This window comes from Somniosus microcephalus, chromosome 6 (genome assembly GCF_052327205.1).
Source record: "Somniosus microcephalus isolate GS21.2 chromosome 6, FLI_Smic_1.0, whole genome shotgun sequence".
Taxonomy (NCBI): domain Eukaryota; kingdom Metazoa; phylum Chordata; class Chondrichthyes; order Squaliformes; family Somniosidae; genus Somniosus; species Somniosus microcephalus.
Window position 1 is genome coordinate 246,042,537 of NC_140992.1, and position 22,765 is coordinate 246,065,301.

General features: G+C 46.6%; 1 long non-coding RNA gene across 1 annotated transcript in view; it reads left to right on the forward strand.

The window, feature by feature from the left end:
* The first annotated feature begins 218 nt into the window (after positions 1-218).
* The window catches only part of LOC147116626 (uncharacterized), a 29,603-nt gene continuing 7,056 nt past the window's right edge, over positions 219-22,765 (forward strand). The window contains exon 1 of the long non-coding RNA XR_015078844.1: positions 219-6,606. This is a non-coding gene — a long non-coding RNA (uncharacterized LOC147116626). The remainder of the gene's footprint in view (positions 6,607-22,765) is intronic.

Sequence of the window (22,765 nt, forward strand, 5' to 3'; positions counted from 1 at the left end):
TCTGGGCCTGTGGTCTTGATGACTTGTTTTTTTAAATCACTGGTAACAAATGTTTACATAAGCCTTCATGGTTTAATTAGCATTAGCCGTTTCCTTTCACAGAATTCAGTCTGATTACTGGCTCCATTTTGAGGATACAGTTAAGGCAATTCGGAGGGCATTTTCCTACAGGATACAACCAGAGACAATTATGTTCTTGTCATAAAATGAAGGTATGTCATATACATAAGTAACTATTGTGATATAGTACAGTCATAACCTTGTACAAGATTGGCAACTTGTCCAAATTTCTCTAAACTTGCTGAGAGTAGACCAGCATTGAGTAAGCCATTCTTTATCTGGAGTCCAGGAGCAAGAGAGGCTTGTTTTCTGCAGCCTATTAATCAGGGTTACAATATTCTATCACTGGACTGATATTTTTTTGTATACCAAAGTTGCTGAAAGTATTAGCCACTAGCATTTCCAGACATTTTTGTTACATCACAGATCATCTATGCTTGCCAAGCCGAGCAACTGATTGTAACTGTTCACAGTCTATTTAGAACAGAAATTGCTGGGTAACCTCGCAGTTCCTTCTTCTTGACAAGAGTTATTGATTTTGTTTTCTCAGCACCTTAGATAACACATTTGTCCAACTACTGTGCAATTCTGTGTACACGTTCCTGCAGTGATTCAGATACTGTTCACCTTTCAGACTGGCAGGTAACAACTCTGAAGAGAATGTGTCATCAACTATATGAAAAGTGTTACCTTTTTATGCAATCCAGTTTATAAGAATGCATAAAGTCATGCATATTTCCCTGAAGGACTCCTGTAATGTACCGAAGTTGAAAAACACCTCTTTATCTTGGCCTGATGGTTGCATTCTCTGGGCAAGTCTCTTATCAAGTTCAGCCGCTTCTCAATGAGGGCAGGATCCAACACCCTGTTGAAGACTAGAATTGTCAGAGCCACGGCTCCAAATCTATGCTGGGCACTGAATTGGACCACAAGATGTGTTTATCACAAGTTAACTGATTTATTTTGAATCTAAATAGGCCACCATGTTTAGACTAGTCAGGCTTTTAATTAATTCATCAAATTGGTCTTTGAAGACCTGAACCTATGCCATGAGGGCCAGTATCTCTTTCAAGATGAAGCTTGTGAAGGAGATTTTTTAACTTTCTTGAGCCTGATTTTGATTTAGCCGATTAGTATGCCGCACTTTGAGGTGACATTTGGCATCTCTCGCTAGACTTGATGGCTTTTCAAAAAACTTGATGTTCAACAACTTCACTTTATCCTCAAAGGTAATGATGTAACCTCATTTTTCTCAAGGGATCATGGGCAGCATCCAATGTTGGAAAAAGACTATCTTCCTTACTGAGAATCATACAATTTGGAACTAATCTCAGATTTGAAGCTGACAAGCTAATCACATTTTTTTATGATTTAGGTTTGGTATAGAATTAAGCTTCCCATCTACTGAAACATTTTGATTAATGCTGCAGCACACTTTTTATTAAACCAAAGCTGTAACTCGGTGCAAGTGTTTAGCTGGTAAACAATGCTCTGCAGCATTTGGTACAATCTGCTCTATTTAGACCAAAGTCTGGATCTTTTGACTGGTTGCTGGGATCCCAGTCTGAGGTTGTAACTTACTGATTAAGACCAATTATGCAGCCAAACCTTGTGCTTGCAATTCCTTTTAAGATACAACTGAAAGGCAGCTTAGAACGCAGGTTAAGTGCTAGTCAGATGTACTATCTAGTGAAAGTAAAATACTGCAGATGCTGGATATCTGAAATAAAAACAGAAATGCTGTTCTGATGAAAGGTCATCGACCTGAAAAGTTAACCCTATGTTTCTCTCTTCACAGATGCTGCCCGAGTGTTTCCAGTATTTTCTGTACTATCTAGTGTTTTGTTCAGAGCTATTCTATGATCAGGGGAGTTGGCCAATACCAAGATCCAAGCCACATCACCTTCCATTGCAATGCAAAGTAGTTGGGTGAGCCTGTTGGCTCCAAAGGAAAGATCAGCAGAACCATGGTGGTGTTGAGATACCGCGGCAAACGTGGGAGTCGAGACCAGAGTTAGTGAAACACAACTGCTTTAATCAACCTCATGGCAAAGAGGAACTGGAAAAGCCCGCGCAACCACTTAAATACTCCCCAGACAGGAAGTGCTCCCGGCAGCCTGTCCCTGCGGGAAACAAGTTGCTGGAGGAAAGGGCCCCCGGCTGGGGGCGTCTGCTTAAACTGTCCGTGCCGCCGTGAGCGGATTATGTCCAGTGGTGGCGTGTCGCCACAGAGCTCCCCCCAGAATCTGCTTAGGAGGAGTGGACGAGTCGTGACGGTGGTCTAATGGTTCTGCCGGAGCGGCTCTGAGTGGTCGCCGGTCTAGTTGGTGGGGCCGGGTGGTTCGCCGCCGGCTGTGCTGGCTTGCTGGCGGGATGGCCTCTAGTTGGAGGTCGGGCCACGGGGACCTGTTCCCCTGGTTCTGTGTGTGCTGGTTTGAGCCGGTCAATGGAGACTGTGTCGACCCTGTCGCCAAGTCGCAGCTTGAAGACCTTGTCCCCGGTTTGTAGTACCTCGTACGGTCCGTCGTACGGGGGGTCGCAGGGGTCCGCGGTGCGCGTCGTGTCGCACGAAGACAAAGCGTGCCTGCTGTAAGTTTGGCGGGACGTGAGGTGCGAGTTCGCCGTGTCAGTTGACCGGAAGTGGGGCGAACTGTTGAGCGGAAGAGAAAGAGTTGAGCCGCTGCTGTTCGGCCGACCAAGGCGTGGTAGCCTCCGGAAGGAATTCGCCTGGGACGCGCAGCCGTTGTCCGTAAACGAACTCCGCTGCCGAGGACTGGAGGTCTTCCTTGACCGCGGTGCGTAGGCCTAGTAGCACCCACGGTAGGCGGTCAGTCCAGGTACTGTCCTGCAGGCCGGCGCGGAGTGAGGCCTTGAGTGACCTGTGGAAGCGTTCACACAGCCCATTGGCCTGCGGGTGGTACGCTGTGGTTCAGTGGAGCGTCACCCCGAGGTTGCGTGCTGTGGCCGTCCAAAGTTCGGAGGTGAACTGGGCGCCTCTGTCGGAGGTTATGTCGGCTGGTACGCCGAACCTTGCGACCCAGGTGTTAACGAACGCCCTGGCGATGTCGGCTGTGGTGGTGGAGGGCAGCGGCACTGCCTCAGGCCAGCATGTGTAGCGGTCGACCATCGTGAGGAGATAAGTTTGGCCTTGCGATGGCGGCAGAGGACCGACGATGTCGACGTGTACGTGGTCGAAGCGGCGGCTGGGTACCTCGAAGTCTCCCAGGGGTGCTTTAGTGTGTAGCTGTACCTTAGCCCGTTGGCAGGCGAGGCAGGAGGTGGCCCAAGTCCGAACATCTTTGCTGAGGCCGCGCCAGACGAAACGCTGGGAGAGGAGTTTGACGGATGCGCGGGCACCCGGATGGGAGAGCGCGTGTAGCGCGTCGAAGATGCGGCGGCGCCAGGTTGCAGGGACGACCGGCCTGGATTGGCCGAGTGAGACGTCGCAAGTGACTGCCGTGGCTTCGGGCCCGTGCGCGACCTTGGCTAGGCGTAGCCCTGGCAGGCTGGTAGCCGCCGAGAGGAGGTCTGGGTCCGTGAGCTGGGCCGCTGCTAGTTGCGCGTAGTCGACCGCGAGGTGATTCGCGCAGATGGCAGGATGGGAAAGGCAGTCGGCGACAACGTTGTCTCTACCAGAGACGTGCTGGATGTCCGTAGTAAACTCGGACACGGCCGCGAACTGGCGTTGCTGCCTAGCAGACCAGGGTTCGGTGTGCTTGGCCATCGCGTATGTGAGCGGCTTGTGGTCCACGTACGCGGTGAAGGGGCGGCCCTCCAGGAGGAACCTGAAATGGCAGACCGACAGGTGGAGCGCGAGAAGCTTGCGGTCGAAAGTAGAGTATTTGACCTCCAGGGGGCGCAGTTGGCGGCTGTAGAAGGCAAGTGGCTGCCACGCGCCATTGACCCACTGCTCGAACACGGCTCCGACCGCGTGGTCGGAGGCGTCGGTGGTGAGCGCGACCCGGGCATCGGCCCTCGGGTGCGCGAGCAGGGTGGCGTCGGCGAGCGCGTTTTTGGTGGCGTCGAAGGCAGCTGACGTGTCAGTGGTCCAGGCTACGGCCATCTTGCCAGATTTACCTCGGAGGGAGTCGTATAGGGGCTTCATGAGGGCTGCAGCCCTGGGGATGAACCTGTTGTAGAAGTTCACCATCCCGAGGAACTCCTGGAGGCCCTTGATGGTTTTGGGGCGGGGGAATTGCTGGACGGCCTGCACCTTGTTGGGCAGGGGGATGGCCCCAGCAGGGTTGATGTGATGACCGAGAAAATCGATCTCGGTTAGGCCGAATTGGCACTTCGCCGGGCTGAGGATGAGCCCGTGTTGGGCTAGGTGCCCGAACAGGATGCGAAGGTGTTCGAGGTGTTCCTGTTTGGAGGAGCTGGCCACGAGAATGTCGTCTAGATAGACGAATAGGAAGTTCAAGTCCCGGAGGACTGAGTTCATAAGGCGCTGGAAAGCCTGGGCTGCATTCTTGAGGCCGAAGGGCATCCTCAGGAACTCGAACAGGCCGAATGGGGTGATGACGGCCGTTTTGGGGATGTCCGCGGGGTGTACGGGGACTTGGTGGTAACCGCGCACCAGGTCGACCTTGGAAAAGACGGTTCGTCCGGCCAGTCAGGCCGAGAAGTCCTGGATGTGTGGCACCGGGTATCGGTCGGGGGTGGTGGCGTCGTTGAGGCGGCGGTAGTCCCCGCAAGGGCGCCAGCCTCCGCCGGGCTTGGGGGCGATGTGGAGGGGCGAGGCCCAAGGGCTGCTGGAGCGGCGGATGATGCCGAGTTGTTCCATGGTGGTGAACTCGGCCCGCGCGATTTCCAGCTTGGCCGGGTTGAATCTGCAGGCGTGGGCAGAAACCGGGGGGCCGGTGGTGGGGATATAGTGCTCCACACCGTGTTTGGCGGCTTTGGCCGAAAAGGTCGGGTTAGTGAGGGCGGGGAACTCGGCTAGAAGTGCCGAGTAGTCGTCCGTGGCTCTGGCGAGGCAGTAGGTCGTCAGGCCGGCCGAACGGGCCGGGGTGAATGCGCCAGGGATGGGGGCCATAGTGTTGATGTCGACGAGGCGGTGCCTCGGAATGTCGACAAGGAGGCCGTGGGCGCGTAGGAAGTCGGCGCCGATGAGTGGGCAGAGGACCCTGGCTGTGAGGAACTCCCAGCGGTAGCGGCGGCCTGCGAGGTTGAGCGTGACCATGCGGGTGCCATATGTGCGGATGTCAGAGCCATTGGCTGCGGCCAGCGTGATACCCCGTGCGCCGCGTTGGATTTCGAGGGCGGAGGCGGGGGTGATGCTGTGCTGGGCCCCTGTGTCGCACAGAAATCGGCGGTTGGTGCTGTCGTCGGTGATGTACAGTAGAGGCCCCTTTAGCCCCGCTGCCATCGTGGGGGCCGGTGCGGGGGGAGGTTTGAAAGTGCACGGTGGCGTGCAGCGTTGGGCCCTAGTGCCAAAACGGGTGTGGTAGTAGCAGTGACCCGGAGTGGTAGGGCGGTCGGGCCTAGTGGGCCGGGAAGACCGCGTGGTCGTTGCCGTGAGGTCGGGCGCGATGTCGCGGGCGGACTGCGCAGAGAGCAGCCGGTCGGCCTTTTCGGCTATCTCATTCAGGTCCGTGGAGCCAGATTCCACAATGAGCGGGCGGATGCTGGCGGGGAGCTGCCGAATGAAAAGCGTGCGAAAGAGGGCGCCGGTGTTTTTGTTGTCCGAGAGGGACAGCATGTGGGAAACCAGATCTGACGGTGAAGCGTCACCAAGGCCGGGGAGGTCGAGGAGTTGGCAGTTGCGCTGGTAAGAGGACGTTTGAAATTTTTTAAGGAGCGCAGCCTTCAGATGTTCGTACTTGCCTTCCACTGGTGGCTCCTGCAGCGCTGCCCAAACCTTGGGGACTGTGGCGTAGGTGAGAGAGGCGACGAGGTAGTCGTACTTCGTGGCGTCGACTGTAATGTTTTTCAGCCGGAATCTGGACTCGGCTTGAACAAACCAGGCTTCGGCCAGGTTCTCCCAAAAGTCCGGTAGTTTAACCGTGACTGCGTTTGTATCCGCCATGCTAGCTTAGGATTCGTCCTGAGCGTCGGGGTCACCAGTGTTGAGATACCGCGGCAAACGTGGGAGTCGAGACTAGAGTTAGTAAAACACAACTGCTTTAATCAACCTCATGGCAAAGAGGAACTGGAAAAGCCCGCGCAACCACGTAAATACTCCCCAGACAGGAAGTGCTCCCGGCAGCCTGTCCCTGCGGGAAACAAGTTGCTGGAGGAAAGGGCCCCCGGCTGGGGGCGTCTGCTTAAACTGTCCGTGCCGCCGTGAGCGGATTATGTCCAGTGGTGGCGTGTCGCCACAGTGGCCTCTTTCCTAGACAATCTTTATGTTTACAATTTAGAGTAACTGATTAACAGAATGGTGCATGTAATAGTACTTAATCAAAGTCTGTTGTTGGTATTTCACAGATAGATGAAGATTTAATCATCAAAAGATGGTGCATATTCTTGAAAGGACTTTCTTCACCATCTGAAAGACTTGTGTCTGGAACATCTCATAACAAATGTTAGAGGTTTTAATAACAGGTAAATACATTTTACAGGTTACCAACCTATGTTTAGAATACAGGCAACTCCCAACATCTGCATCATATTCCTGTGTAAAAAAAATAGGTCATACCCAGAGATGGTTTCAGCCTAATTTACAACTTGCTCACTTAAGAATGATTTACAGATGACTAGTGAGTCAGGTTTGTCAAAAACTACACCACCAGTAAGAGCTGATGAGTTGAACTGAATGACATGAAAGATGTACATTTATGATCCATGGGCTTCCACATTTTTTGGGGGTCATCAAGCTGCACCCATTAATCAGTCTCAGTTACGGTACACATAGTGCACACCTTATAATTTGCCAAAATTTGTTATGTTTGGAACAGCATTACACTTAAATCAGGTTTCAGTAAACAACATCTGAAAATAGCAAATTTGCATATCTTTTCACCACATTCATTAGAAAAGGGAATAGTGCAAGAGAACAGGCGGACAGCTAATGTGATTCCTATATTTAAAAAGGGAGATAGGACAAGTCCAGGGAACTATAGACCAATTAGCTTAACGTCGGTGGTAGAAAAGATAATGGAATCCTTACTCAAAAATAATAGAAAAACATCTAAAAAAATACAATAAAGAGTAGTCAGCGAAATTTCAAAAGGGAAGGTCATGCTTGACTAACCTTATTGAATTCTTTGAAGAAGTAACAGAAGGGGTAGATAAGGGTAATGCAGTAGACATAATATTGGGGGAGAAATTCGGTATAGCCCCGTTTTGGGGAAAAATGCAAAATTCAGTTTTAGCGATCTAAGAGGGAAGTGGAGTGCAAAATCAAGCGCTAACCACTTCTCTTGGGACGCTCAAGTCTGAGAGCGGCAGAGCGCTAAACAATTTAGAGCGCATTGTAATCGGCACTCTTTCATCACAGAGGCTGCTTCCCTCGTTTAAAGGGAAGGGCCAATGACAAGCTAGTTGTCGTCAGTTCTATTATGGAAGGCAACCTGGACGGCTGCCATTACAGCCCCAAACACACTCACAACGTGGAGGGCTTGGACATCTTGCACCAATGAAACATTAAAAACTCTGTGTTGGTACCAGACTGGTGCAAATAATAAAGGTTGCGCTAGCTGAAAAGCATTCCCTTTAATTACCGCTCCCGAAGCGGCCAGCCGAGTTCACAACGCCTCCTCTAGCTGGCGTTGTCGGTGTGAGGCGATAAAGCAGGGGGCGCGAGTGAATTTTCCATCCGGGGCGATAATGGGGCGCTAAGCACTTTATAACGTCACGATCTGTGAGGTGCTAGAGGCCCAGGTGGTAAGAGTTAACGCCAGCACTAAACCGGTACTGAAGTTTGCAGGCGTCGCTGCATTCGCCGCGCCTGGGAGCTAACCCCTTAGCGCCCCCGCGAGGCGTTAACGGGAGGCGCTAACATACTGAATTTCTAGCCCTTTAAAATATTTGGATTTTCAAAAGGGCTTCGATAAGGTACCGCATAGTAGACTCATGACCAATGTTCCACACAGCCGTGCACCGATCGCGAGGTCCCACGCAGGCCGCTCACCAGCTGTTGCTGTTGGAAGAGACACGGCTGTACAGCAAATTTAAAGGGCCCATGCAGGGAAAAAAAAATTAGAGGGAACATTGCTCATGACTAAGGTCAGAACATGTGGCGTCAGGGGACATGTAGCAGAACGTATAGCAAGCTGGCTACAAAACAATAGGGGTTAAAGGTAGTTACTCAGACTGGCAAGAAGTGGGAAGACTGTTGTTCACCATTTACATTAATGATTTGGACTTGGGAATCGGAAGTACAATTTCAAAATTTGCAGAAGCCACCAAATTGGGGGTTGTAGTTAATACAGGAGTACTTTGACAAAATACAGAAAGACAATAATAAACTTGTAGAATGGGCGTGTTATTGGCAAATTAACTTTGATAAGTGTGAGGTGGTACATTTTGGTCGGAAGAATAAGGAGGTCACTTCTTGGAAAATAAGAGTCTAAATGGGGTAGAGAAGCAGAGGGATCTGGGGGTACAGATACACAAATCATTAAAAGTAGCGATGCAGGTTAATAAGGCCTTTTTAAAAAAGCAAACAAAGCACTGGGGTTCATTTCTAGAGGGATAGAATTACAAAGCAGAGACGTTATGTTAAGCTTCTATAGAACCTTGTCATTTCCTGCTCTCGTCCCGAACTTGACAATTTCATTCACTTTGCCTCCAATTTCCACCCTTCCCTCACCTTCACATGGTCCATCTCTGACTCTTCCCTTCCCTTCCTCGACTTCTCTGTCTCCATCTCTGGGGATAGGTTATCGACCAATATTCACTACAAGCCCACTGACTCCCACAGCTACCTGGACTACACTTCCTCCCACCCCGCTTCCTGTAAGGACTCTATTCCATTCTCCCAGTTTCTCCGTCTCTGCCATATCTGCTTCGACGATGCCACCTTCCACACCAGTGCTTCAGACATGTCTTCCTTTTTCTGCAACCGAGGATTCCCCTCTACCGTGATTGACACTGCCCTCGACCGTGTCAGTTCTATCTCCCACACTTCTGCCCTCACCCCTGCCCCTCCCTCCCGGAACCACGATAGGGTTCCCCTTGTCCTCACCTTTCACCCCACCAGCCTCCACATTCAACGGATCATCCTCCGGCATTTCCGCTACCTCCAAAGTGATCCCACCACCAAACGTATCTTCCCCTCCCCTCCCCTTCCAGCATTCCGCAGTGACCGCTCCCTCCGAGACACCCTAGTCCACTCCTCTATCACCCCAAACAGCCCTTCCCCTTCGCCTGGCACCTTCCCGTGCAAGCGGAGGAGATGTAACACCTGCCGCTATACCTCCCCCCCTTCCCACTGTCCAGGGCCCCAAACACCCCTTCCAGGTGAAACAGCGATTTACTTGTACTTCTCGCAATCTAGTATACTGTATTCGCTGCTCACGATGCGGTCTCCTCTACATTGGGGAGACCAAACGCAGATTGGGTGACCGCTTTGCGGAACACCTCTGTTCAGTCCGTAAGGGTGACCCCGAGCTTCCGGTCGCCTGTCATTTTAATTCACCGCTCCATTCCCACTCGGACCTCACCGTCCTTGGTCTCTTGTATTGTTCCACGGAAGCTCAACGTAAACTCGAGGAACAGCATCTCATCTTCCGATTAGGCACTCTGCAGCCTTCCGGACTCAATATCGAGTTCAACAATTTCAGATCATAAGCTCGGCCCCCATTTCATTTTTTCTTGTAATTTTTCCACTCCTTTCCCCCCCCCCCTTTCCTTTTGTTTCGCTCTCACACCTGGCAGCTATCTCTTGCCCTGCCAGTACACTTTACACCTAATCTCAGCCTATTACCATCTTGTCTAGCTTCTAATACCTTTTATTGTCTCTTTTTTACTTCTTTTGTTTCTTTTATTCTTTTGACCGATCACAGCCCTGCCTCCGACCTATCTTTTCTTTCCAGTTTTGAAGAAGGGTTCGACCCGAAACGTCAACTCAAATTTCTGTCCACGGATGTTGCCTGACCTGCTGAGTTTTTCCGTTGTTATTTCTATCGAACCTTGGTTAGACCACACTTGGAGTACTGTGAACAGTTCTGGTCTCCATATTACAAAAGGGATATAGAGGCACTGGAGAAGGTGCAAAAAAGATTTACTAGAATTATACCAGAACTGAGAGGTTATACCTATCGGGAAAGAATGAGCAGGCTGGGGCTGTTTTCTTTCAAAAAGAGAAGGCTGAGGGGTGACCTGATAGAGGCCTCTAAGATTCTGAAAGGGTTTGATACGGTAGAGGTAGAGAAGATGTTTCCAGTTGAGGGGGGACACCAGAACTAGGGGTCATAGATATAAGATAGTCACTAATAAATCCAATAGGGAATTCAGGAGAAACTTATCTTCCCCAGAGAGTGGTTAGAATGTGGAACTTGCTACCACAAGGAGTAGCGGAGGCATTTAAGGGGAAGCTAGATAAGCACGAGGGAGAAAGTAATAGAAGGATATGTTAATGGGGTTAGATGAAGAAGGGGGGAGGAGGCTCATGTGGAGCATAAACCTGTTGGGCCGAATAGCCTGCTGCATAGTGCTATAATAGGTGATTTATTCATTCAGCAATCAGTGTAATCAAAAACTGTAAATTTATACATTCCTAATGCATGGCTGGTGTTTATTTAAAATTCTTTAGTGGATTCATAAGTAATTAAATACAGCCATTTGTTTCTCTATCACACTAACAGGTTTATAACAGGTCCTTCTTTAAATTTGAAATAAAAACAAAATGTTGGAAATGCGCAGCAGGTCAGTCAGCATCTGTAAAGAGAAAAGGCAGGTGATAACTGTACAGGTGCGTAACCATTCATCAGAACACATCCAAAACACCATAACAGTCTTTTCTCTCTACAGGTGCTGACTTACCAGAATTTTCTGTTTTGATTTCAGATTTCCAGCATTTTCAATTTTTCTCTTTTTTTTATCCTTCTTTGAATTTGTGTTCCTGGTTATATCTGATTTATAACACAACCCACATAGATTATGTTTTCACACACGGACTCAACCCTGTTTCTTCAAAGCCATTTTGGTTTAAAATTTACTTTCTAATGCTCCCATCAACACACATTTATAACTGAGAGAAACACAAGAGCATTCCAATAATTATGCACTATTTAATTATATGAAATTTATTGAAATCTACTTTTAACATGCTTGCTTTAATATACTTGCATCATCACACATTAACAGTAAAATTTAATTAAAATCTGCAACCCCCAAGTTCACTGTGCACAAACACGAAGTAAAACATATTCATTCACAACAATTCTCAATGTGCAAGAGACATTTTTATGCATCGGTACTATTCAAAATACTGCTTTCTCAACTGGCAAATATCCATCAAATAAAACTTCAATAACTCACAACTGTTACTGTTTGCTATGAAAAGATTAAAGGGCATTAATGTGGGTAGGGGGGAAGAGGAGGCACGAGTCGGGTGTGATTCTAGCAGGGGGCCATAATCAGGATCTGTGGGGGTTTACGCCCTATTGATAAATAATTGCACTGGATGGGGGGGGAAGGGGAGGGGTTCTTCTTATACCCACCCCATTACATCACAGAACTTTGGGGGTGTTCTGAACTATCCCAGGAATTAATGTTTAGAACACCTGAAATAGACCCAGTGGAACTGTTATGACTTTGGGCCTGCCAGAGACATCTACTCAAGATTAGTGATGTCAGTCGCTTGCTTAAATGGTCTTGTCGCCTGCTTCCTATGGAAGTTGACTACCATGGCCCTATATCTACCTGTTCAGTAGCATGACCCAGGAGTGTAACAATGATCTAAACCAGAACTCTGACATACGCCACGTACTCCTTCTCCAAAGGCAGGCCAAGTTAACACTAGGCAAGGTGGCATTCGGTTTAGTTGGAAAACTGCTTTATTCCACAGTAGGCAAGACATACAGAAGACTGAGTATAATGAGAGACACTTGATGCGAGTAGCATCTTTTGATCTCTGCTAGTCTTAGATGCAGACCCTTTCCATTATATTTTATAATAATTTACATTATATTTTCAGTAAAGTGAAGGCAATTTAATTACAATTAAAATCAATGCTGTGAGCTGATCGGTGTCTAATTTCAATTTCTCAAATCTGGCATTTGGAAATTAATCTGAGATTTTATTTTACAGTAGAGAGAGGTTTGAAGTTAGGAGCTGAATTACAAACTCACAACTGTTACTGTTTGCTATGAAAAGATTAGAGGGCATTAATGTGGGTAGGGGGGAAGAGGAGGCACGACTCAGGTGTGATTCTAGCAGGGGGCCATAATCAGGATCTGTGGGGGTTTACGCCCTATTGATAAATAATTGCACACAAACAGAATTACAAACACCGAAAATGTGCCTGCCTTCTGTAATATTCCCATATAACATCAGTCAGTCACCACTGCCCATCAGCTCAGCGATAACATGGGAAGTAGTCTCATGCCGTCAGAACAAATTAAAAACTGAATAAATATACCCACACGATTATAACTGATGGGCCGAAGGCGTCGGTCACTTTTCCTCTGTGCCTTCCTCAGGCTGGCATGGACTTGGAGCAGCTCCCACTTTGTCCCGGGGTTTCCGCTGCACTTCACAAAGTTACGGTGATGGAGAGGGGAATAGTTTCGAGCGGGAAATTCCCAGCTACAGACTTCCCAAAAATGGAACACTGTAAATTGCGTGCACCGGACATGCCACGGTTGCGGTGGTGCCTCGGTTTAAAGCTTTTAATTTACCACTACCTGCTGCCCCAGTAAGGTTTGTTCAAAATTTATAATTTAGAAGGTTGGATATTTTTCTATTGGTTTTGTGATTCTCTTTGGAATGGATTAAAATACTCCTTCCCTGAGTTTACTCAGAAGCTAATGGGGGCTCTGCCACTGGACATGGAGGCACTCAGGAAATGTCTTGATTTTTCACGAACCAGTCCGCTTCTGAGCCCACATTTTAAATTTCTCTCATCTGCCTATGCGTTCACCACCCAGCATAAGGCTGTCCTGAAAAGCTAATGGCCCAGAACTTGGTGTCGGGGGCTTGCCGCGCGTGCAAGCCCCCGATGTGCACTTACCCGGCGCGCCGACATCTGAAACCTGGCCCGCAGTGGATTTCCTGTCAGTGGCCCGGTTCTGATGTCGGCGCGCTGTGCTAACCTGACCCAGCGGCATAGTTAGTGCGATGTGCCGGCTGGGATCAGGTGAGCACTGTTCAGCCAATCAGGGGAGGGGAAACTTCATTCATAAGTTTGAGAGTAAGAACTGTCAAACTCATGAAAAGTACTGCACCCCAAAACACTACTTTAACTTTAAATAAAATTTAAAAAAACATCCCAATCATTAAATTAAGTATAAATAAGTTAAAAAAAATAACTTAAACAACAATTTTTTTTTTGAAAAAAATAAATTTTTAATAAAAAGGGTCTAAAACTAAACTTACCTTATTGTAGATTCTTTAAAATAATAAACCTGTGGAAATTTTTTTTCTAAATTGCATTAAAACACCACTTACCTGTAAAAATAAATACTTATGTGTGCTTTTTACAAGCGTAAAGACCGGAGGCCTTTACACATGCGCAAATCCCCCAAAACAGAGGAAATCCAAGATGCACGCGCTGCCCCCTACAGCGCACGCGCTAGCCTCTTCACCTCTTGGGTTAGAGGAGAGGAAATGCCGGTTTTCAGCGCATGCGCTGTGCATGCTGAAAACCGGAGTTTTCTCCGGCCAGATGCGTGAGTACCCCTTCCGTACTCACGCGTTTGGGGAGGAATTACTGCCCCATTGCCTTTTTAGACAGCTTTTACTCAGAATACATACTAAAAAAACACTTGGATCAGTTCTTTTTCTGTGGAAAGATGACCAAAAAAATCCCAAACCGTGACATGGATCAACATCTGTCGAGAGCTGTAGGTCACAATCTGGGCCTGCAGCAGGCCCTGAAGCTCAAAGGGAAATGGTGATAGATCCCAGAAGAAATGTTTGCCACTGCAATGGGGCCAAGAAAAAATCTTCCAATTTGCGAAGCTTGGTCTTAGGTTGGAACCAGACCTCAAGCTCTTTCTCTTAAAGCAGCAAGGTGGGTGCCTCTTTTGTGCCAGTAAAAGGTATAGGCTCCTGCGCCGGTTATGTACAAGATCCTGTCCCTGGGATTAAAGTGGCAGCTGGAAGTCCTCAACTAGGTCCACAGAATTTCTATCTTTATATGTTTACTTCAACTTAAACTGATGTTTGCAATGGAAAAAAAACTTCCCAGGCAAGTGAAAAACACAAAAGTTTCCAGCACAGGAAATATGCTGTTTTGGGTGGGAAATTAAACATTACATTATGGCCTAGAAATTCGGTATAGCCGCATTTGGGGCGCTAGTCCTGGCGATGCGCAAAGTTTAGCGCCAATCGCAATTTAGCGCCACCTAGCGCGATATTGGGTTGCAGCGCCCCTAAAGGTGATTGCGGCGCTAAATCAGGCGCTGCATGCTACTCTTAAGGTGCTAACCTGGCGGCGCAACCCAATTTTGCGGCGGTGGGGCGCAGCGAGGGTGCTGTCAATAATCACTTTCCCTGAGACACACTGGCGCCGGCCAGCTCTTAAAGGGGCAGGTCAATTGGCATCACCAGACACACTCACTGCCTTGTAGGCCTTCAAAGCAGTGGGAGCCTACCTGTGGCGCACCAGCCTAGCAAGACATGGAAAGGGTGAGACAGAGGGCGGAACGCCTCACTGATGGGGCATTGGATGCTTTGGTTGGCGCAGTGGAATCAAGGCCAAGGAAGATGGTTGTAATGTGATTAATGTTTTGGACAGTCTCCCGGGTGTGAGAGCCAGTTATGTGTCAGTGTATTAGTTTTGCTTTCTGTTGCCATAGCTTTCTCATGTTTGAAGGAACCACATTTTGTGTAATGAAACACTTTCTTCATTTACAATGGCCATGCATGCTATTTACATGCATCTTGCCCTTCACAGGCTTGGGGGTATCAAACCGGTTCCATTCCTGTTCTTGGAATGGCAGCAAGCATTCCGTGAGAGGGGCCTAGAAGCTACTTCTGATCAGCCTCTGACGCGCAGCCTGAGAAGAGCCGCTCGCGTATAAGTTCAGGCCAGCAGCCATCTTCTCAGCCGCCGACAGAGATGTCCTGCACCTTATCTCAGGCTGCAGATCTGGCTGAAGCAGCTGGCACAGCTCTGTCACCACCTCCTTTCTAAATCGCAGCCTTCTGACACACTGCTCCTCCGGCATGTTCATGTAGGAAAACTGCTGTCGGATAACCCTGCCAGCGTAAGGTCTGCTGTGGCGACGTCTGTTGGCCCTCCTCCGTCTGGCCATGCCCGCCCCCCTCTCCCTGCGTTTCAGTGCCCTTTCCAGATGATTCAGCAGCAGGACGTTCCCCTCCAATGCAGCCCCCATAATAAGTGCCCACAGGAAGGTTCCCCGTTGTCAAGGCTCACCAACAGCAAGGCGATGGTCAGAAGGCTGAAGATCGTCTGCCTGCACTGGCTCAGTGGTCAAATGGCTCTCAGTGTGCAGCTCAGCAATAATTTGTAGCTCTCGAGGAAGTTGTGATCCAAAAATGGCTGCCGCTTTTAAACCACACCAGTCCCCTTTAACTAACGCTCCTCCAGACCGAGAGCGACTTGGTAAGGCCCAGGTAAGCTGTCACTATTAGCGCCAGGCGCTACGGGGGGGGGCGCCACTGAATTTCCGGTCCGGGGCACCCAAAAGGCGCCTGCCCATGAGCGGGCGCTAAGATTTAGCGCCGGCGCTAAATGCATGCTCAATATGGGGTGAGGCGCTAGGCGCCTTGCGCCCGCCCAGAAATTGGCTAGCGCCCCACTTCTCGGCCTCTTTAGGCGTTAATCGTTGGCGCTATCAACCGAATTTCTCCCCCTATGCTTCTAGTCATTGAACACAAGAATTATGTGGCTTAGACTATGCAGCAAAAATCCAGCAGAGGTCACCTCACACCTCAATTAATAGGTAAAGCAAAAATCACGTGTTTCTTAATGAGAAGATTTTCCAGAACCAGAGTCTATTACAATTTTTATCAATTTATATTGTCCAAAAACATAAGCCCTGATTTTATCTCAGGACGGGAGATTTCAACTCCCGGGCCACATCATCGTATCAGTCAATCTCCTGCCTGGAATTGGTGGGAAGCAGCAGCAGCAAAATGTATAACGGTAGGAAGCTGCCGAAGGAACAGTCCCCAGTAAGTCATGGGGAATGTGTTCGGGATGGTTTTGCGATTGGCGATGGGGATGTCTCTGGTTCAAATAGCAATTGAACCCCGATGATGTAATCGGAGTCCAATCTGCATATTTAAAGAAGGACCCCGTCGGGTGACAGCAGCTATCCTTCCAACTCCCCAGAAAAGGTGGTTAGAATTGGAAACTGGGGCAAGAGAGCACACTCTCGGCAAATCCACGGGTGATAGTAACTGCCCGCCTGCCTGGTTTCCGCTGGGCGGGCAGGGTTAAATCAGCCGTAAACTTTTCTACCAGCCATTTGATTGACTTACATATGCTTACAATAAAACAATATGAATATGTTGCATCTCAATGGTTTTAGTGTTTTTTTAAAAAAGGTTAAAATAATCCCCTTCTTCTGAAGAGGTGACTCATGGTGGGGTGCAATTCTATGGGCAATATTATCCCTCTGATACTTTATTCCTAGTAGTTATTCTGCTGACATAAGATCAGTCAACTCAATACACATCACGCAGTGGACTCAACTGCTCCACCATTAATTAGGAAAATTTTAGTAAACTTTAAACAGAACCCTTGTTATATAAATGCAAGTTTTTTTTCAAATAAAGATAATTCAGTCTTTTCCCTTGTCAGCACGTGGACAAACACTCAAGTTTTTTTCACTCTGTATCACTCTCAACAGATAATCAATCTCAGACTGGAATCTGTAGTATAATGACTTCCTTGGCACCTTGTTAACTATAACATTAATTTGATTCACAGATCCATACATTTCTTAATAGGACTACCTGGATTAAATGAATATTTTGTTTGCAATAATGTGTTTATTTTAAAGAGCCTCTACTTCACTAATTTTGCATGAACTGCAGTTGAACTCCGAATACTTCCAGCCCGCCTGTCTCCAATTTCTTTATGGTAATTGCACATGCTGGTTCTACGGATCGGCTGAATTTGATCTCTTCTGCGTATTAGCATGCTTCAGAAACTTGAGTTACTAAAGTCACTGTGTTAATCATAAATGAATTGCTGATGGACATCACCTTTTGACTAACAACTTCATGTTTGATTAATTTTGCAATGTCCCCCTAAATAGATGTAAATTCTAGCTTTCTATGTACCTTATCCCTCTATCTTCATGTGGTTATAATGCTATGTCCAACAGGCATTTTCTTTTGTTTTCCTCTCTCCCAGTTTACAAATAGTTTCTGATGAAAGAGCTGTTATTAATTAATTAAAATGCATTTTATTAACTTTTACTGACACTTTTTCTAAAATTCCAAGTCTACTCAACAGAATCCGAAATCCATTTATATTTTAGTACTGTAGTTATCATTTCAAATAATAAAAATTAACAAAATTCAGGCAGGCATATATTTCATCATATTCAAGCTCCAAAGTATGAAATTTCATTTCCAAGTTCTACAAAATTACAGCGGGATTAGTTTAAAACAGTTAACTTATTTATTTAGTAGGAACTTGTTGTGAAAGTAATCACCTTATAGTTTGGGGAAATTGTATCAGATTTAGTAAAATTTTAAATTGGTCAAAAATAATAAAGGTGGCAACAGGAACCTAGCAATCATTTTAGTAGCTTGTTGCTACAAATGAAAACTAACAGTAAAATGACGTAGCACACAGGGAGATGCACTCTGCAGACCATAAATGTGTGTTATTAGCAGGTTTTCAGAATGACTAGCCAGAATTTCCATGACTACAAGCAATCACTTCCGGGCCACTGGCTGTTACCATAGAAAGTCAAGTTATCCAATTAGATAATGAACTCACAAAACACTTAATGAATCTGTGCAATGTGTATGATGTGCTGCCGCACCATGTGTGGCAATTAAAGGCTGAAATTGGGCCCACGGAACTAAGATAGCATGTTCACACTATATAGATCGGTAACCATCTGCTTCCCATTAGTATTACTGATTTTTCACCTGCAGAAATGAGACCTGTTTTTAAACAAATTTTCCACTGCAAAAAACAGAAAGGTGATTCACATTTCCAATTACTTCTATTGACAAACTAATTAAAGTCTAAAGCTGCTCATTTCATTCCTAGTTTTTGATTTATCGATTTTTTCCCCTATTGAAAGAAAAATCTTGCATTTATATAACAGCTTATTAATTCTTTTAGAATCATCCCAAAGTTCTTTGTATAGAATTAATTAGTTACTGTTATTATGTAGATAAATGTGGCAATCATTTTGTACGCAGCAAGGTCCCACAAACAGCAATGAGATTAATGTCCAGTTAATCTGTTTTTATTTTGTTGTGCTGGTTGAGGGAGAAATATTGGCCAGGACACCAGAACTCTCTCTTCCTTTTGAATAATGGCGGAAGAGCTTTAACGTTCACTGCTCTTAATTCTTTTTGATGAAGAGGCATTTTCAGCCTCAAGATATCTTTTAGGATTCTATTTTTGCCACTGTTGGTCAGCCTGCCAATTAGACCCTAACATTACTCAAACGACACAGCTGAGATGCATGGAAAACTTCCAGATATCACTCAAGACTGATATTCAAATTCCAGCTGTCTACTTGGAGTCTCACTTTCACATCTGAAACATTTTAAAGTTAGAATGGTGAAATACAGTAGTGAAACTGTAATGAGGTAGCTGGAGCTGGCTTTTGAAAGTATGCTAATGAGATGCAATATTTACTTGGGAGTCCCATGGATAGTGATGACTGGAATTTCAAGTAGTATATTGGTCAAAGACAAAATTAAGGCTTGCTCTTTTCAGTTTATACTGTGCCATTTTTATCACCTGGCAGACAGAGTGTAGGTTTAACTGTTCACCTAAATGGAGATTTCACTAGTGTCTAAATTTGCTGTAACAACAACAACTTGTATTTATATAGCACCTTTATCGTAGCAAAATGTCCCAACGTGCTTCACAGGAGTATTATAAGACAAAGAAATTTGACACCAAGCCATATAAGGAGAAATTAGGGCAGGTGACCAAAAGCTTGGTCAAAGAGGTAGGTTTTAAGGAGCATCTTAAAGGAGGAAAGAGGTAGCGAGGCGGAGAGGTTTAGGCAGGGAGTTCCAGAGGTTAGGGCCGAGGCAACAGAAGGCACGGCCACCAATGGTTGAGTGATTATAATCAGAGATGCTCAAGAGGGAAGAATTAGAGCAGCGCAGATATCTCGGGGGGGGGGGGGGATTGTGGGGCTGAAGGAGATTACAGAGACAGGAAGGGGCGAGGCCATGGAGGGATTTGAAAACAAGGATGAGAATTTTGAAATCGAGGCGTTGCTTAACCGGGAGCCAGTGTAGGTCAGCGAGCACAGGGGTGATGGGGACTTGGTGCGAGTTAGGACACGGGCAGCCGAGCTTTGAATCACCTCAAGTTTACGTAGGGTGGAATGCGGGAGGCCAGCCAGGAGTGCATTGGAATAGTCAAGTCTAGAGGTAACAAAGGCATGGATGAGGGTTTCAGCAGCAGATGAGCAGCAGCAAGGGCAGAGACGGGCAATGTTATGGAGGTGGAAATAGGTGGTCTTAGTTATGCTGGATATGTGGTCGGAAGCTCATTTCAGGGTCAAATATGACACCAACGTTGTGAACAGTGTGGTTTAGTCTCAGACAGATGTTAGGGAGAGGGATGGAGTCAGTGGCAGGGACTGAAAACAATGGCTTCCCAATTTTTAATTGAAGAACATTTCTGCTCATCCAGAACTCAAGTTCCCTAGGTAAAATATGAACAGCCCATTTAGTTTGATTTAATTCTATTTTAGAAACATAGAAAAATAGGAGTAGGCCATTCGGCCCTTCGAGCTTGCTCCGCCATTCAATACGATCATGGCTGATCCTCTATCTCAATACCATATTCCCGCTCTCTCACCATACCCCTTGATGCCTTTTGTGTCTAGAAATCTATCTATCTCCTTAAATATATTCAGTGACTTGGCCTCCACAGCCTTCTGTGGTAGAGAATTCCACAGGTTCACCACCCTCTGAGTGAAGAAATCTCATCTCAGTCCTAAATGTCCTACCCCGTATCCTGAGACTGTGACCCCTCGTTCTAGATCCCCCTCCCCCCCCTGGCCAGGGGAAACATCCTCACTGCATCCAGTCTGTCTAGCCCTGTCAGAATTTTATACGTTTCAATGAGATCCCCTCTCATTCTTCTAAACTCTAGTGAATACAGGCCTAGTAGACCCAATCTCTCCTCATACGACAGTTCTGCCATCCCAGGAATCAGTCTGGTGAACCCTTTGCTGCACTCCCTCTATGGCAAGTACAGGAAACTTTCTGGTATCCGGCACTGACGGGACCGAGTTGGTGCCGTACCATCAAAACTGCCGTATAAACCAGCGCTAATGTTAAAACATACAGAGCTTTTCAGCTCCGTGTGAATCAACAAACCCTGTTGCTTAGCAACAGCTTCAAAACAGTCAGCTGCAGCTGCAAGCGTCTCTAGCTGAAGCTGTTGCTTAGCTACAGACCTTGCAGAACCTGACTGGAAAAAAAAAAGCAACGAGAAGTAAAAAAACTTATAGGAAATGGCTCCTGAATTTTGCCGGTAGATAGAGCTTTCCGGACTTTTAACCTCCGGTTAAATGAAAGTTTCCTGTATATCCTTTTAGGTAAGGAGACCAGAACTGCACACAGTACTCTGGTGTGGTCTCACCAAGGCCCTGTATAACTGTAGTAAGACATCCTTGCTCCTGTACTCAAATCCTCTTGCAATAAAGGCCAACATACCAGTTGCCTTCCTAACTGCTTGCTGCCCCTGCATGTTTGCTTTCAGTGACTGGTGTACAAGGACACCCAGGTCCCTCTGTACATCAACATTTCCCAATCTATCACCATTTAAATAATACTCTGCCTTTCTGTTTTTCCTACCGAAGTGGATAACTTCACATTTATCCACGTTATACTGCATCTGCCATGTATTTGCCCACTCACTCAACTTGTCTAAATCGCCTTGAAGCCTCTTTGCATCCTCCTCACAACCCCACCTAGTTTCGTGTCGTCAGCAAACTTGGAAATACAGGAAACTCGATTAAACGGCACCTAAATATCTGGAATTCTCTATTAACTGGCAAAATTCATACTCCAAAAACACCTCAATAACCAGAAATGTTGCCGAGTCCGAGTCTCCCGCGGTGGCCGAGTTAGTCAGTGTGGGTAGTTCTCCAAACTGCCACTACTTGGCTTCTTGGCACTGTCAGAAGTCTGAACACCTCAATAACAGGAGTCTGACTCTTTGTTAAAAATAGCCTCGGTAGATAACCCTCTCCGTCATCCGGAATTTTTAATCAACTGGCAACACGCCGGTCCCATCGGTGCCGGATACCAGAGAGTTTCCTGTATTACATTTGGTTCCCTCATCCAAATCATCATTGATATATATTGTGAATAGCTGGGGCTCAAGCACTGATCCCTAGTCACCGCCTGCCACCCCGAAAAAGACCCATTTATTCCTACTCTCTGTTTCCTGTCCATGCCAGTATATTACCCCCAATCCCATGTGCTTTAATTTTGCACACTAACCTCTTATTTGGGACTTTATCAAAGGCCTTCTGAAAATCCAAATACACCACATCCACTGGTTCTCCCTTATCTATTCTACCAGTTACATCCTCAAAAAACACCAGTAGGTTTGTCAAACACGATTTCCCTTTCATAAATCCATGCTGACTTTGTCTAATCCCGTTGATATTTTCTACGTGTCCTGTTATCATACCGTTTATAATAGACTCGAGCATTTTCCCTACTACTGATGTTAGGCTAACCGGTCTGTAGTTCCCTGTTTTCTCTCTCCCTCCTTTTTTAAATAGTGGGGTTACATTTGCCACCCTCCAATCTGCAGGAACTGTGCCATAATCTATAGAATTTTGGAAGATGACAACCAATGCATCCACTATTTGCCATGGCTACCTCTTTTAGTACTCTGGGATGCAGATTATCAGGCCCTGGGGATTTATTGGCTCTCAGTCCCATTAATTTCTCCAGCACTATTTTTACTAAAAGTAAAATCCTTTTATTCCTCCTTCTCACTAGACCCTTGGTTCCTTAGCATTTCTGGGAAGTTATTTGTGTCCTCTTCCATGAAGACAGAACCAAAGTATTTGTTTAATTGCCCTGCCATTTCCTTGTTCCCCATTATAAATTTTCCCATTTCTGACTGTTATGGACCAACATGTCTTCACTAATCTTTTTCTTTTTACATACTTGTAGAAGCTTTTATAATCTGCTTTTATGTTCCTTTAAAGTTTATTCTCATACTCTATTTTTGCCCTCTTAATCAATCTCTTGGTTCTTTTTTGCTGAACTCTAAACTGCTCCCAATCCTCAGGCTTGCTACTTTATATGACTCCTCTTTGGATCTAATACTATCCTTAATTTCTTTTGTTAGCCATGGTTGGGCTGCTTTTCCTTTTGTGTTTTTGCGCCAGAAAGGAATGTATAACTGTTGTAATTCATGCATTCATTCCTTAAATGT